Consider the following 17,408-nt stretch of genomic DNA (forward strand, 5'->3'; position numbering starts at 1 on the left):
ACACACAAAAGGGAAGGAAGACAGCTTCGCTTTGCATCCATCATCCCCTACCGCAAGCTGCCCCCCCAGCACTGCTCAGGGTCAAGAGGAAATTCCCAGCTAGAAAGAGCTTCCCTGGTGGGGAAAGAAAGACTGGTGTGACCGATCGTCTTCCCCAGCCTTGGAAGGCCCTGCGAGAGGGCTCCACTTTGGTTTTCCCCGACCCAGGGACTGGAAAAGCTGGTGTGTATAGGGATGGCTAGGAACAAGGAAGAAAAGCTGGGGTTCCCAAGAGCGGGGACTCACTGGGAGCAACTGGGGTTCCCAGTGACCAGCTATGTAGGCAAGCCCAGCAGGTTTTGCCACTGAGGAAACCCCCCCGCCGCCCCCCTGCTGCAGACTACACTGGCTTCAGCCCCCACAGGCATTTATATTCCCTGCTACCAGCTGCCTGAGTCCCTCATCATGCCATCCCCCTGCATAAGAGCAGGACACCAGCCTAGACCCTGTGTGGACGACCCACACTGCTGGATGAGTGCTCTGGGCTAGGCTGGGCCGCTGTGTACCCGCATGCTGCGGGCCTGTTACCACGACCAGCCTCTATTGCCAGACCGAGCACACTCGGAGGGAGGCCTGCAGCCACAGGACAGCCTGCCAACAAGCAGGGGACCCGCAGCTGCTTCTGGGGCCAAATCGGGCCCTTCCAGTTAGGTACTTGCACGCCCTTGGCACGAACCCTGTCCCCAGCCTCCATTGTTGTGCTAGCACGGCTGGACTCAGCAGCCACATTAGTGCACATCACTAACGCTGACACCCGGGGTCTCCACAGCCGTCAGTGCGCCTGTAGGCGGCCCTGTCCCTTGCCACCTGCCCTGGAACGCCTCACAACGTGTGCGTTCACAATTGGACGCTGCCACTCTTAGGCACCTACAGCCAAGGATGTGCACACCGCCAACTCTGGCTACTACCACTGCTTGTCCCGGTCCCTAGCTACTGGGCCTGGAGGGATGGCTGAAGACCCCAGCAGCTCTTGTAGCCTTTGTGTATCCCCTGCAGGGCCTGCCAAGGACCATGCAGTTGTCAGTGGCCTGAGCGGACGAGCCACCAGATTTTCCCCAGAGCTGGTGCTGCCACATGCCCTTGTACTTGGTGCCTTATACCACCAGACCCAGGGTCACAGCACGCTTCAGCACGCCCCCACCTGAAGTCGTCCCTTAATGAAGTCAACCCATGACATCTGGAGAAGGTGACTGCTTCTTCAAATGTGTAGATATCTGTGCAAAGCTCTAGGGATCACGGAGAATTAGGGAAACATGACACGACCAGAGGAACATAATAACCTTCCAGTAACTGATCCCGAAGAAGTTGAGGTCCAGGAATTGCCCAAGAAAGGATTTAAAACAATTGATCTAAAGATGCTCAGAGAACTACGAGAGAACACAGAAACCAAAACTAACTACTGGAAACCGAAAAGGCCAATGTGATAGTTAATTATACGTGTCAACTTGGTTGAGCCATCTCACCCAGATACTTGGTCAAGCATTGTTCGTAATGTTTCTGTGAAAGTGTTTTCTGAATGGGCGTAATAGTTATGTTGATGGCCTTTGTATAAAGCAGGTTACTCTCCATAATGTGGGTGGATCTCATCCAATCAGCCGAAGGCCTTATTAGAACAAAAACTGTCCTGAGCAAGAAGAAATTCTGCCAGCAGACTGCCTTTGAACTCCGACTGCCTCTCTTCCTGAGGTCTCCAGCCTGTAGCCCAATGTATGAGTTGTGGCACTACAAAATGAATCGAATTCACAACTTCCCAGGGTGCCTGCCATTAAAGTGAAGGCATTGATTGAAAAGGAATGAGATCCTGAAAATTGGAATGGGGATGTATGGGAAGACCTGACGAAACTGGGGACATTGAACCTCTAAATTTGAATGAATCCTCATGGCCAGAGGAAGTAGCCTCAACAAAATAAAGGCCATGCATAACAAGGCCACAGTTACCATCATACTCGGTAATAAAAGCTTGAAAGCTTTTCCTTTAAAATCAGGAAACACGACATGCTCTTAGACATAGAAAACACTAAAAACCACAACAACAAAAAAATGTTAGAATAAACAAATTTAGTAAAGTTGCAGGATACAAAATTAACACACAAAAGTCAGTTATGTTTCTATACACTAATGATAAGCTATCTAGAAAGAAATTAAGAAAGCAATGCCGTTTACAACTGCATTGAAAAAAATAAAATACTTGGGAACACATTTAACCAAGGAGGTGAAAGATCCTTATACTGAAACCTATAAGACTTCAATGGAAGAAATTGAAAAAGACCCAAATAAATGGAAAGATATTTTATGTGCAAAGATTAGAAAAATTAATATTGTTAAAATACCCATACTACCTAAAGTGATCCACAGATCCAATACAATCTCGATCAAAATTCCAGTGGCGTCTTCCACAGAAGTAGAGAAATAATATTAAAATTCATACGGAACCACAATAGATGTCAAATGACCAAAGCGATCTTGAAACAAAAGAACAAAACTAGAGACATCACACCTCCTTATTTCAAACTATAGTACAAAGCTACGGTAATCAAAACAGTGTGTTACTGCCATAAAAACAGACACATAGACCAATAGAACAGAATAAAGAGCCTAGAAATAAACCAGTGCATATATAGTCAACTCATCTTGGACAAAAGGTGCTAAATACCCAGTGAGAAAGGAGCGGTCTGTTCAATAAAACTGGGTACCCACACACAAAAGACCGAGATTGGACCCTTATGTTGGACCAAACACAAAATCCACTTGCAACGGATTAAAGACTTAAATGTAAGATTTGGAACCGTAAAGCTCCTTCAGAAAACATATGGAAAAGGCCCCTCGAGACTGGTTTTGGCAATGATTTGGGGGTAGGACATCAAAAGCATAAGCAACAAGAACAAAAATCGTAACGGTGAGAGCGGGCGTCCTTGTCTTGCTCCTCACCATAGGGGAAAGGCTTTCAGATTTTCCCACTGAGCATATTAGCTGTTGGCTTTTCACATATGGCCTTTATGGTGTTGAGGTATGTCCGAGATCCCGACTTTGTTGAGGGTTTTTTTTTTTTATCAAGAATGTGTGCTGTATTTCATCAAATGCTCTTTCTGCATCTGTTGAGAGAATCATATGGTTTCTATCCTTTCTTTTATTAATGTGGTGTACCACATTAAAGTCTCAGCCTCAGCAATCAGACAACAAAAAGAAATACAGGGCATCCAAATCGGCAAGGAAGAAGTCAAACTTTCACTATTTGCAGATGACACGATACTCTATGTAGAAAACCCAAAAGACTCCACCGAAAAATTGCTAGAACTAACACACAAATTCAGCAAAGTCACAGGATATAAAATCAACATGCAGAAATCTGTTGCATTTCTATACAGCAGTAACGAAGCGGCAGAAAAAGAAATCAAGGAATTAATCCCATTTACAAGGGCACCAAAACCAATAAGATGCCTAGGAATAAGCCTAGCTAAAGAGGCAAAAGATCTGTACTGTGAAAACTCTAGAAAGCTTATGAAAGAAATTGAAGACGACGCAAAAAAATGGAAAAAGATCCCATGCTCCTGGATAGGAGGAACAAATATTGTTAAACTGTCGATACTACCCAAAGCAATCTACACATTTAATATGATCCCTATCAAAATACCACCAGCATTCTTCACAGAGCTAGAACAAACAATCCTAAAATGTGTATGGAACCACAAAAGCCCCTGAATTGCCAAAGCAATCCTGAAAAAGGAAAACAAAACTGGAGGCATCATGAGTCCAGATTTCAAGCCATATTACAAAGCTGTGCTTATCAACACAGGACGGTAGTGGCACATAGATCCATGGAACAGAATAGAGAACCCATAAATGGGCCCACAACTATATGGTCAACTCATCTTTGGCAAAGTAGGAAAGAATATCCAATGGAAAAAAAGTCCCTTCAACGAATGGTGTTGGGAAAACTGGACAGCAACAGGCAAAAGAATGAAACTGGATGAAAGACCTAAATATGAGGCAGGAAAACATCAACATCCTAGAGGAGAACACAGGCAGCAATCTCTTTGACCTTGGCCGTAGCAACTTCTTACTAGACACATCACCCAAGACAAGGGAGACAAAAACAAACATGAACTCTTTGGACTTCATCAAGATAAAAACCTTCTGCACAGCAAAGAAAACAATCAACAAAACTAAAAGGCAGCCTATGGAATGGGGGAAGATGTTTGCAAATGACATATCTAATAAATGGTTAGTATCCAACATCTATAAAGAACTTCTCAAACTCAACCCCCTCCTAAAAAAAACAAACAACAAACAATCCCGTTAAAAAATGGGCAGAAGACATGAATAGACAATTTTGCAATTGTCTATTGTAAAATCCACATGGCTAACAGACACAGGAAAAGATGCTCAACATCACTCATCGTCAGAGAAATACAAATCAAAACCATGATGAGATAGCACCTCACACATTGTAAGAATGGCTAAAATTAACAACGCAGGAAACAACAGGTGTTGGTGAGAACGGTGAAGAAGGGGGATCCTCTTACATTGTTGGTGGGAATGCAAACTGGTGCAGCCACTCCAGAGAACAGTCTGGAGGTTCCTCAAAAAACTAAAAATAGATCTACCCTACAATCCAGCAGTTGCACTATTAGGTATTTACCCAAAGGATACAAAAGTACAGATTCGAAGGGGTACATGCGCCCCGATGTTTATAGCAGCACTATCAACAATAGCCAAACTATGGAGAAAGCCCAAATGTCCATCGACTGATGAATGGATAAAGAAGATGTGGTATAGATATGCAATGGAATATTAGCCATCAAAAAGAATGAAATCTTGCCACTTGCAACAACGTGGATGGAACTAGAACTTATTATGCTAAGCGAAATAAGTAAATCAGACAAACATCACATGATTTCACTCATACGTGGAATTTGAGAGAAGTGACAGATGAACATAAGGGAAGTGGGGGGAAAAAGAAGAAAGAGAAGCAAGCCACAAGAGACTCTTTTTTTAAATTTCTTCTTTTTTTACGTTTATTAATTTTTGAGAGAGAGACAGCTTGTGAGTGGAGGAGGGGCAGAGAGAGAGGGAGACGCAGAATCCAAAGCAGGCTCCGGGCTCCGAGCTGTCAGCACAGAGCCCGATGCGGGGCTTAAATTCACGAACCATGAGATCATGACCTGAGCGGAAGTTGGACACTTAACCGACTGAGCCACCCAGGTGCCCCAAACCACAAGAGATTCTTAACGATAGAGAACAAACTGAGGGTTGACAGAGGGAGGTGAGTGGGGATGGGCTAGATGGGTGATGGGCATTGAGGAGGGCACTTGTGATGAACACTGGGTATCGTATGTAAGTGATGAATCGCTGAATTCTACTCCTGAAACCTATATTGCACTGTAGATCAACTAACTAGAATTTAAATACATTCATCGAAAGCAAAAATAAACACGTGGGAAGATATCAAATTAAAAAGCTTCTGCACACACCAAAACGAAACAATCAATAGAGTGAAAAGGCAACCTACAGAATTGGAGAAAATATTTGAAGACTGAAATAGATATATACCTGAAAGGAGTTAATATCCAAAATATAGAAGGAACTCCTAAAACTCAAGAGCAGAAGCAAACAAACAATAACAATCCAATTTATAAGCGGGCAAAGGACATAAACAGGGGAATGTAAATCAAAACCACAAAGAGATATCACCTCACACCTGTCAGGATGACTATTAGAAAAACGACAAGAGGAAATGAGTGTGGGCAAGGGTATGGAAAGAAGGGAACCCATCTACACTGTTTTCGAAATGTAAATTTGTACAATCATTGAGTAAAACAGTACGGAGTTTCCTAAAAAAAAAAAAAAATTAATCATAGTAATACCAAGTAAATCCAGAAATTCCCTAGGGTCATTGCAGCATTATTGACAATAGCCGAGGTATGAAAACAACCTAAGTGTCCACTGATGGATGAATGGGTAAAAAATATATTATATCTTACACGCATGTATTATATCTAATGAAATGCTATTCAGCTATAAACATGAAGGAAATCTCGTCATTTTCAACAACATGGGTGAACTGTGAGGACATTATGCTAAGTGCGGTAAGTCAGACAGAGGAGGACACATACTGTAAGATCTCACTTATATGTGGAATCTAACAAAGCCCAACTCCAGTGTTTACCAGGAGCCGGGGGGAGGCAGGTTAGGTTGGGGGGAATGAAGAGATGTTGACCGGAGCATGCACACTTGAAGTTATAAGAGGAGTACGTTCTGGGGACGTCCCGTAAGCATGGGACTATAGTTAACAAAACTGCCTTGTATACTTGAAAGTTGCTAAGAGACTGATTCTTAAATGTTCTCTCCATAACAACAACAAGAACAGAAACAACCAAATGGTACTTATGGGAGGCAAAGGACGTGTTAACTGCCCTTACCGTGGTAAGCATTTTGCAATATATAGGAATACAAAATCCTCACAGTGCACCCCTTAAACTTACACAATGTTATATATTACCCGTATCTCAGTAAAGCTGGAAAATGTGTGTCTGTTCCCAAATTCCACTCTTTATAAGGATACCAGTTCCATACTGGATTAGGGACTCATCCTACCTCAATATGACCTCCTCTTAACTCTCACTAGTTAAATGTCATCCTCAATGACACTATGTCCACGTAAGGTCACATCCCAAGGTACTGGGGGATAGGACTTAAATATGTGAATTCGGGGGAGGGAACGTAAGTCGATCCATAAACATATGTTTCCATTATACACATCAATTATAGCTAATGGATAGGTAGGTAGGTAGTGAAAGCCTGAAACATCATGGAAATGTTATGTACCAATTCAAGGACAGTGATTACCTCCAGAGAGGGAGGGAGACAGGAAGAAAGGTTTAGGGATGGAAGTCTCATAGTCTCCTTAACCTTATCTTAAAAAAGCAAAGCAGGGGCGCCTGGGTGGCGCAGTCGGTTAAGCGTCCGACTTCAGCCAGGTCACGATCTCGCGGTCCGTGAGTTCGAGCCCCGCGTCAGGCTCTGGGCTGATGGCTCGGAGCCTGGAGCCTGTTTCCGATTCTGTGTCTCCCTCTCTCTCTCTCCCCCTCCTCCGTTCATGCTCTGTCTCTCTCTGTCCCCCCAAAAATAAATAAACGTTGAAAAAAAAATTTTAAAAAAAAATAAAAAAAAAAAAGCAAAACAAAACAAAACAGTTCTATTAGGGCAAAATAACTGTTAAATCTGAGCTCTGAGTGACCGGTATATAGACGTATGTTGCATTATTTTCTAACCGCTTGGGAGTGTTTGATATTTTGTATCTATAAAAAAGTAATTCATTCTGGGGCGCCTGGGTGGCTCAGTCGGTTGGGCGTCCGACTTCAGCTCGGGTCATGATCTCTCACGTTCGTGAGTTCGAGCCCCGCGTCGGCTCTGTGCTGACAGCTCGGAGCCCGGAGCCCGCTTTGGATTTTGTGTCTCCCTCTCTCTCTGCCCCTCACCTGCTTGTGCTCTGTCTCTCTCTCTCTCTCTCTCTCTCTCTCTCTCTCCCTCCCTCAAAAATAAATAAACATTAATTTTTTTTAAAGTAATTCATTCCTTCATTCATTTTCTTGAAAGAAGTTACAAAGGACTGACTCACTAAGCTCAACAACACAGATAGCCCTTCCTCCAACAATGAGAGTTATGTCATTGTTTTTACATTTTAAAATCAAAGGAAGCGTCGCTGTGATTTTAGTGATCCTGTTATTTATAAAAATCTATATCTTTAAAGACATGATTACACTCAATGGGCTAAGATGCTCCCGTCATGAGATATTAAGCCGCGTCTGAGACAGGCAAAGAGAAAAAAATTCTAACCCCACAGTTTATGCTTATGCCATGGCCTACTCGTTGTGGCTAGAACGGGGGTAGAAACACGCAAAATCTTCCGAATCTTTCTTCCTCCTGCCCTTTATCTCTGCGTCTTTTGAAAAGTGGGCTTGTAAAGTTCATTTCACGTAAGTTCCATTTGTAAATGTGTTTTCTACTTACACAAATTAAGAGGATACCTGAGTCAAAGGACCTCAGAGTCTAACTCTGCTTTGCCAATAGCCAACTGCTTGCTTTGGGGCAAGCTTTATTGGTTTGTTTGTTGTTGTTGTTGTTGTTTTCATCCAGAAAACGAAATTTTGAATTGTCCCCCCCCCCCCCGGAACGTAACATTATGCACACATCGAGACTCCTGAAGCGCCTTGACAATGATAAAACACATGTCCCGGGAAGGAAAAAGACGTCTCTGTAAAATCTTGATGTCAGATGCAGCTTTCATCCGGGAGTCTTGAGCATGATTTTTTTCCTGAGCGGAACTTGATGAAGTCTTGGCCCCTTAATCCCTCTCTGCAAGAAAGCCAATCATACCGACTATATCCTAGGTTTTATGGAAGATTTTGGGGGGCCACAGGGGAGAAGCGGGTTAGATGACACACAGTGTTCCACGTGAATACTCCCAAACAGAACCACCTCTGCTCCGAGACTCGTCGTTGAGATTTCCGCCGCTGGCTAGCTCTCCTTCCCCAGACTTGGCCCAAACAGTGCGTAGTTCGCCTCTCCTCCTTGAGGGACTCTGGGCCTCGGAAACTCAATCCTCCCTCTCTGTATCCTTACTCAAGGATCTTTTCAACAAAGCTGGTCTGTGCTGCAAAGAAATTCTTCTTGAAGAAGAATTTGAAGGTAAACTTTTGCACCTGTAGGCATTTGCAGACACAGATCCCTTGCCTATTAATGGCTGTATTTAATGTGCAAGCAGCCTGCTTGATGCTCAGGTCTCGATTCTGTACCAAGCCTTGGACTTTTGCCTCCAGAAATGGTGCCCCTCACCCCCAATGCAGCACATGCAACAGACCTTCCAGGCTACCTCCCAGGCACCAAAATTATTAGCTGACACTGAAGTTGCCTTGGACCCAGCCCCTAATTGCATCAGAACCTGGCTACTCGAAGACTGGCTTTCTTAATCTATCCAAACTCAATTGGAAAAACCTACTTAATTAAATAGGAAAGTGGTTAACATTGTGCAAGTACAATTTTCTCAGATGATTAGACACTTTTTCTTTTGAAATGAATAAATAAAAGGGAAAGAGGGGCAGAAGAATAATGGTACAGGTTTTACTTTTCTAAAGTTGGAATAAAATTAGCATAATTTCCCTTTTATTAAGCTACAGTAGATAGAAGGCACATTATAGACACTGTAGGTGGAGTTGTGGGTGGACACAGAAGAGGGGTAATGAGAGAGCATTGAAAATACAGCTGAAATAATGAATCAGCCTGTAGAATGGAAGGATCCCTGATTTGATCACAGACAAAGGGGATGGAGAATAGAGAATACAAAAAGAACAAGGAACACTTCACCGTTGATGTGGGCTTCAAAAGTTATACTTTGTGCTCAAAGGGGAAGAAAGCACAATAATATCATTCATTAAACTATCTAATTTTATTCAAACTAATCATGATGGAAATGGAAGGTACATTGGATCTGGAGCAAACTTGCTAGAATGTCAGAACCTTGGGGGTAGTGGTCATTTTGCCCACCCCCCTCAAAGCACGGACAATGCAACCCTCCACATATACCTTCCCTGTGCCATTCATTGTACAGACGAGGAAAGGAAGGCCCGGGGAAGGTTTGCAGAATAAGTGGTTTTTTGAAACATTGTAGAGCTTTGTGACGCCGGCAACCAAGTCTCCACGTGATTTCTACAGAGCGGGCTCCACTGCTTGACGTAAAGCGGAAAGTGAATCAAGAAATTATTAACAGGATTGGGCCAATCGATCTAGATTCTTAAAGGATGTATACAGACGAGGAAGTGACTCGGAATCTGTGATTTCTTCACCTGATCTGTGCCAGGAATAATATTTAGATAGCCCCATTGTTTCAGCTACAAATCTGGAAAGCCCGAGAGTTACCTGGACAATATTTTCCCTCCCCACACGTAGGCAGTTAGATACCAAAGTCTCTGGCCCAAAGTGCATCCTGGGATGTCACCTTCTCAGCCAGCTTTCTCTCTGTGTCTCCCACACAATGGTCCCACTCTTGAAATTTTCTCCCTGCTCGGGATCTTCTTCTCAGTCTCCTCCCAGACTTTCTTGCTTCCCACTCACGCATCGTTTACCGCTCCCCATAGTCCCTACTCTCTTCTTCTCATTATGATTCCTCTTGACAGCTGCTGAGAGATGCTTTGATGGCCCACTAAATATGAGGCCCAATTTTTCCTTAATGTAAAAAAGGTAGATCCCCCTTACTCAAAGATGAGGTCCATTCTTCTCCAGAAACATAATTCATGGTGTGGTTTCCCGCCCCACCCCACCCCACCCCCCAGAGATTTTCTTCCTAGAGAAGAGGGCTCTTCTGTATATATTAGGATGAGCCGTTCTGATGCAGTTACAAAAAAATAGTAAAAAGTGAAGTTTTCCCTGAAAACAAAGGGAAACCCTGGATCCTGCTATGAGGTCCGCTTCTTCCCATGATGGATAATCTTAGATAATCCCATAATCTCTTCATCCCTTCTTGAGCCTCCCTGGCTGTGCTTAAAACAACTCACCTGAGATCGTGCTGTTCTCAGCCACCTTAGCTGGTGGAGACTTTCAGCAAGTCTTTGATTCAGCACGTTATTTGTCACGCTTATAACGTCTGAAATCATTGTTATGTCTGTTTTCTTACATTTAAATTTCGGTTGCGTTCTCTCAGGGCAGCAACTCTGTTGCTCCTGGTTTGGTGTCACTCCCAGTGACAGTTTCTGGCTCATAGCATGTGCTCAATAAATACTTGTTGTATGTTAGGTAAGTGACCTAATACAAGGTTGGTGATCAAGGTTCTGCCACTTACGGACGGCTCTCTAGGGTGACAACTTATCTGTACATATGGCCCAGAAACATCACTAGCCACCTGAATTGAGGATGTTGGGCTGAGCCAAGAGGTTGTCTAACCTTCTGTGGGCAAGAAATTTGCCCCATGCCACCTATGGTAGACCGAATCGTGGAAATCAATTCTTCACCCTTCCTATCCTTGTGCTTTCCGTGGCCTTTGATTTTAGATTCAGTCATGTGTTGCTTTGGCCAACGTGGGCTGAAGTGATGCTGAGTCAATCCTGAGCCCAGACCTTAAGAGCCTTTGCATGTTTCTGTGAAGAGCTGAGCCGAACTGGAAAAAAAATCTGAGCTTCCAGGTAGTCAGTTAACAAGCCCAAAGGGGCGCCTGGGTGGCTCAGTCGGTTGAGCGACCGACTTTGGCTCAGATCACGATCTCGCGGTCTGAGTCCTAGCCCCGCGTCGGGCTCTGTGCTGATGGCTCGGAGCCTGGAGCCTGCTTCAGATCCTGTGCCTCCCTCTTTCTCTGCCCCTCCCGCACTCACTCTCTCTTTCTCTCTCTCTCTCTTTCAATAATACAATAAATAAATGTTAAAAAGATTTTTAAAAAAAGGAATCATCTTATTGCTGAGGGAGCCCCAAGCAAAAAACCTCCTTCCATTAATGGATCTGGAGGTGAGGGGAAGAAAGAGATGGAAAGGTTAAGAGTGGAAAGTACTGAATATTGAGGTACAGTGGGTAAAATATTCTTTAGAATCCCTGAAAAAATATTCTCCGTAGAGGTGACAGAGAGATGCACTAGCCAAAGGTCCCTAATAAAGAGGCCTCCGAATGGAGGTGCCTTGGCTAGGAAAGCAGATATGCATAAGAACATGGCTGGTTGAGGGGCGCCTGGGTGGCTCAGTCGGTTGAGCGTCCGACTTCGGCTCAGGTCATGATCTCACGGTTTGTGGGTTCGAGCCCCGCGTCGGGCTCTGTGCTGACAGCTCGGAGCCTGGAGCCTGCTTTGGATTCTGTGTCTCCCTCGTTCTCTGCCCCTCCCCTGCTCATGCTCTGTCTCTCTGTCTCTTTCTCTCAAAAATAAATAAACATGAAAAAAAAAAAAAAAAAGAACATGGCTGGTCGGGAGGCCTGAATCCCTGACTGCCACGCCAGTTGACTTAAAGACATACAGTTAGAGGGTAGAGCTGCCCTAGCCATGAGAAAATGCAGGCGAACCATCAAGTGGAGCCCAGCCTGCATCAGCAGAGCCAATTTAACTGATCCATAGATCCGAGCTGATCTCTGATAGAGCTCAGTAGACAAAGACATTTAACTTGTTAACAAATGGTCAAGAAGCTAGATGACAGATTGGACATGTTGAAAATGGGAGCTAAAACAAAGACATCAACTGGGCTTTTAATTCTAGAGATAAAAAGACTACAATTTCTAGGCACTGTATAGAACTAATGGCAGATTAGACATTGCAGAATGTCTAGTTCTGACCTTGAACACATAGCAATAAAAAACGTCCAAGAAGATGGGAAAAATAATAGAACGTTAAGGGGTTGTACAACAATTTCTAGCAGCCTAATGTATGTGAAATTGGAGTCCTCGAAGGAGAGGATTTGGAGGAAAGGAGGAGAAAAAAAGTCCCTGAAAAAATAAGAGCAAAAAAATTTTGATGCAAACTATAGGTGAACATATTTTAAAAGTTCAACAAATCCCTAACACAAATAACAGAGAGAAAATTACATCGAGGCGCATAATACATTTCACAAAACAACTGATAAAGAAAAGAAATCTAAAAAGTACCCCGAGAAAAAAACACATTAAGTCCAGAGGAACAAAGGCACGACATATTCAAAGCATTGAAAGAAAAACAACTGTCCATGTAGAATTCTTTCCCAGTGAAAATATATTTCAAACTCAACGCAAAATAAAGGCATTTTCACACACATAAAAGCTGTGCTCTAAAAAGTAAATTCCTTCAAGAAGGAGGAAAATGATTTGAGATGTACATCTGGATCTACACGAAGTCAGGAAGATCAGCGGAAATAATAACTACATGGATGAATATTAAAAATAAGTTCTCATTGCTTAAATCCCTTTTTTTAAAAATTTTTAATGTTTATTTATTTTTGAGACAGAGAGAGACAGAGCATGAACGGGGGAGGGGCAGAGAGAGAGGGAGACACAGAATCTGAAAACAGGCTCCAGGCTCTGAGCTGTCAGCCCAGAGCCCGACGTGGGGCTCGAACTCACGGACCGTGAGATCGTGACCTGAGCCGAAGTCGGCCGCTCAACCGACTGAGCCACCCAGGCGCCCCATCTTAAATCCCTTTTAAGATATTATTGATGGTCTAAGGCAGGAATTGGAAACCTTTTTCTGTACAGAGCCCAGTCCAAAGTATTTTACGCTTGGTAGCTTATATGGTCTCTGTCACAACTACTTAATGTTGCTGTTTTTGCAAGAAAGCAGCCATAAGCAATACGCAAATGAGTACATGTCACTACTTTCCAATAAAACTTTATTTACAAACACAGATGGTAGTCTGGACTTGACTCACGGGCTATAGCTTACCAAACCTTGGTTTAAAACAAAAATAACAATATATTGGAGGGTTTATAACATATATAAACATAAGATAGATGCCCCCCAAAAGGCACAACTAGTATAACGTAAGGATGTACATTATAAAACCTAGAGCAGCCACCAAAATAACAAAACAAAGCATTATAGTCAATAATTCAACAAAGGAGATAAAACAGAATCACAAAAAATCAACCCAAAAGAAGGCGAAAAAGAGAGCTGAACAAAGAACAGTTCGAAGAAAATAAATAGATGTTTGACTTAAACACAATCAGTAATCAAATAAAATATAAATGATCTTGACACTCCCATTAAAACTTCATAAAGGCTCAGATTAGGTTTAAAAAATCAGGATCAAACTATGCTTTGCCTATAAATAGCTTAAAAATTCAAAGTGTGAAATGGCAGACCATGATAACACTAATCAAAATAAAGCTGAAGATACATTCATATCAAAGTAGATTTCAGAGAAATTAACATTGCTAGGGATAAAGACAGTAAGCTTGTAAGTGGGTCAGTTCATCAAGAGAACACATCAATCCTAAACATGTATTCACCTTAAAACTGAACATCCATACTGAAAAGTTTAACTGTATTTGCAAACAATATGTCATTCGTGAATAAACTCCTATAAATAAAAATGTAGCATGAATGCATAAATGGCCTAGCAAGGTGACAGGATTTTATATTAATGTGCAAAAATCAACAGTATTCCTATAGGCAAGCAACAAAAATCAGCAACTGAAACTCAAAAACAATACCATTCACAATAAGATATAGAAAATACTTGGGGATAAACGTGACAAAATATATGTGAGACCGGCACACTGAAACGTATAAACCATCATCAAGAGAAATTAGAGAAGACTTAATAAATCAAAAAGTATACACAAAAATAAACCCCAAATGGATGAAAGGCCTAAATGTGAAACGGGACACCATCAAAACCCTAGAGGAGAAAGCGAGCAACAACCTCTTTGACCTCAGCTGCAACAATTTCTTGCTCGACACATCTCCAAAGGCAAGGGAATTAAAAGCGATAATAAACTATTGGGACCTCATCAAGATAACAAACTTCTACACGGCAAAGGAAACAATCAACAAAACTAAAAGGCAAATGACATACCGGATAACGGGCTAGTATCCAAAGTCTATAAAGAACATACCAAACTCAAACCCAAACAACAGGTGTGAGATCCCCTCTATCAGAATAAGCTCCCCTCTGTTTCTAATGGGTATTGTGTTTTCTCAAATGCTTTTTCTGCTTCTATTGAGGCGATCATTTGTTCTTTGTTATATGATATTAATTAATGTTTTGGATTTGAAACCAACTTTCCACTTTGGCATCCCATTTGGTTATGTTGCATAATCCTTCTTATATGTAGCGGAGTTTGGTCTCCTGCTATTTTGTTGTGGATTTTTACATGTATATTCATAAGATGTATGGGTCTGCAGTTTCCTTGTGATATATTCTTCTGGTTTTGGTACCAAGGTTGGGAAGTGTTCTTCCTCTCTTTCTTTTGGAAGACTTTGTAAAGAACTGCTATTCGTTTGCTTTAACTGTTTGGTAGAATTCACCAGTGCAGCCGTCTGGGCCTGGCCTTTTCTTTTAGGTAGTTTTTTGATGCCTAATTCAATCTTTTAACTGCCGTAAGTCCACTCAAATGGTCTAGCTTTTCTTGACTCACATTCGGTGGTTCCTGAGTTTTCTAGAAATTTAGCCATTTCATTTAAGTCGTGTTGCCTAATTTATTTTCATACAATTGTTCATTGTACTTATAATCCTTGCTAAACATTTCTCAATTTTATTAATTTTATTAAAGCTCATTCTTTCCAAAAAACCAGTCCTCGGCTGCACTGATTTTCTTTATTTTTTTATATTTTCTATTTCATTCATTTCTGCTCTAATAATTTTTTCCTTCCTTCTTCTCACTTTAGTTTTAGTTTGTTCTTCTTTTTTCCAATGCCTTCAGGCAGAAAGTTATTAATTTTCACTCACGTTAGATTATTTTCTAATTTTCTTTGGGATTTCTTCTGTGAACTATTGGTCGTTTATGTGAGATTTATGTGAGTGCTGTTTAATTTCCATCTTTTTGCAAGTTACCCTACTACTGGTTTTTAAATTTTATTCCCTTGTGGTCTGAGAACATACTTCGTATTATTTCTATCCTTTTAAACGTAATTAGGTTTGTTTTAGAGTCTATCTTGGAAAATGTTCCATGTGCATGTGAGAAGAATGTGTATTCTGTTGTCTTGAGGTGGAGTTTTCTACAGATGTCTGTTAGGTATAGTTGGTTTACAGTGTTGTTCTTTTTTATTTTAAATTCCAATAGAATTAATAGTGTTATATTAGATTCAGTGTACAATATAGTGATTCAGCACGTCCATACAACACCCGGTGCTCATCACAGCAAGTGCCTTCCTTAATCCTCATCACCGATTTAACACATCTCTCCACTCACCTCCCCTCTGATAACCATCATTTTTTTCTCTATAGTTAAGAGTTTGTTTCTTGGTTTGCCTCTCTCTTTCTTCCTATACTCATTTGTTTCTTAAATGCCACATATGAGTGAGACCAGGTGGTATTTGTCTTTCTTTGGCTGACTTCTTTCGCTTGGCATGAACCTCTAGCTCCATCCATGCCATTGCAAATGACAAGATTTCATTCTTTTTTATGGATGAAGAATGTTCCATTGTGCATAACAGCCGATATCGTTGGAATGGTTATACTACCCAAAGCAATCTACAGATTTAATGCATCCCTATCAAAATACCAACAGCATTTGGTAACAACAAAAAATCCTAAAAGTTATATGGTACCGCAAAAGACCCTGAATTGCCCAAGCAATTTTGAAGAGGAAGAGCAAAGCTAGAGTTATCACAGTTCCAGACTTCAAGTTCTGTTACAAAGCTGTAGGAATTATAGCGTTTCCCAACTCATCTATTTCCTTGTTGATTTCCTGCTCGGTGGTTCCATTCCTTGTCGAAGGTAGTTTATTGCAGTCTCCCTTTAATTCTGTCCATTTTTGCTTCTGTTGTTAGGCGCACATATCTGGAGCATAGTTTCCACCTCACTGAGCTGGGAGGGGGGAAGATGGGCATAGGTGTTGATTCAGATACCATAGAGTCTTGCAGTTCTCACTGAGTTTGTGTAGATTTTCTTGAAAAACATTTCTTCATTTCTCATATGTCCTGAGAACAATTTTCGGAGACTTTAAATGGTTGTTTTCAAACTAATTTTTACCAGTTTAACTGAGAAGCATATCCACAAAGCCTATGATGTTGTCATGTCAGAAGCGGCATTCTTAGAAATTTTTTTTAAGTTAAATATATATATCCACCATAGGAACTGGCCATTCCACACTTGATTATTTATCGAAAAGAATACATATGTCTATACAAAGACTTGTACACGAATGCTCCCAACAACTTTATTTGTAATAGTCCCCAATTGGAAATAACTCAAATGTCCATTAACAAGTGAATATATATAAGAATTATGATATATCAGTACATCAGAATACTACTCAGCGATGAAATAGGGTGAACTATTTATACACACAACAGCATGGATGAATCTCAAAATAATTGCACTAAGTGAAAGACGTGAGACCAAAAAAAAAAAAAAAAAAACCCACACGTACCCTATGATTAGTTTTATACAACCTACTAGAAAACGTAAACTAACTAGCAGCAACAGAAAATACCATAGACGAGATTCACTGGGAGTGATTGGAGGGAGGGATAATAACGAAGCGTGAAGAAACCTTTCAGTGTGATGGACATGCTAATTATCTTCATTGTGGTGATTCACGAGCTAATATATGTGTCAAAACATGAAATTGTACGCTTCAATTTTTTTTTAATTTTTTTAATGTTTATTTTTGAGAGAGAGAGAGAGACAGAACGCGAGTAGGGGAGGGGCAGAGAGAGAGAGAGAGACAGAATCTGAATCAGGCTCCAGGCTCTGAGCTGTCAGCAC

At 41.5% G+C, this 17,408-nt stretch overlaps 1 pseudogene; it reads left to right on the forward strand.

Moving 5' to 3' along the window:
• The first annotated feature begins 1,292 nt into the window (after positions 1–1,292).
• The window catches only part of LOC121026012 (nucleoplasmin-3-like), a 62,075-nt pseudogene continuing 45,959 nt past the window's right edge, over positions 1,293–17,408 (forward strand).

The sequence above is a fragment of the Herpailurus yagouaroundi genome, unplaced genomic scaffold (genome assembly GCF_014898765.1).
Source record: "Herpailurus yagouaroundi ecotype Mexico unplaced genomic scaffold, PumYag 67793, whole genome shotgun sequence".
Lineage (NCBI taxonomy): Eukaryota > Metazoa > Chordata > Mammalia > Carnivora > Felidae > Herpailurus > Herpailurus yagouaroundi.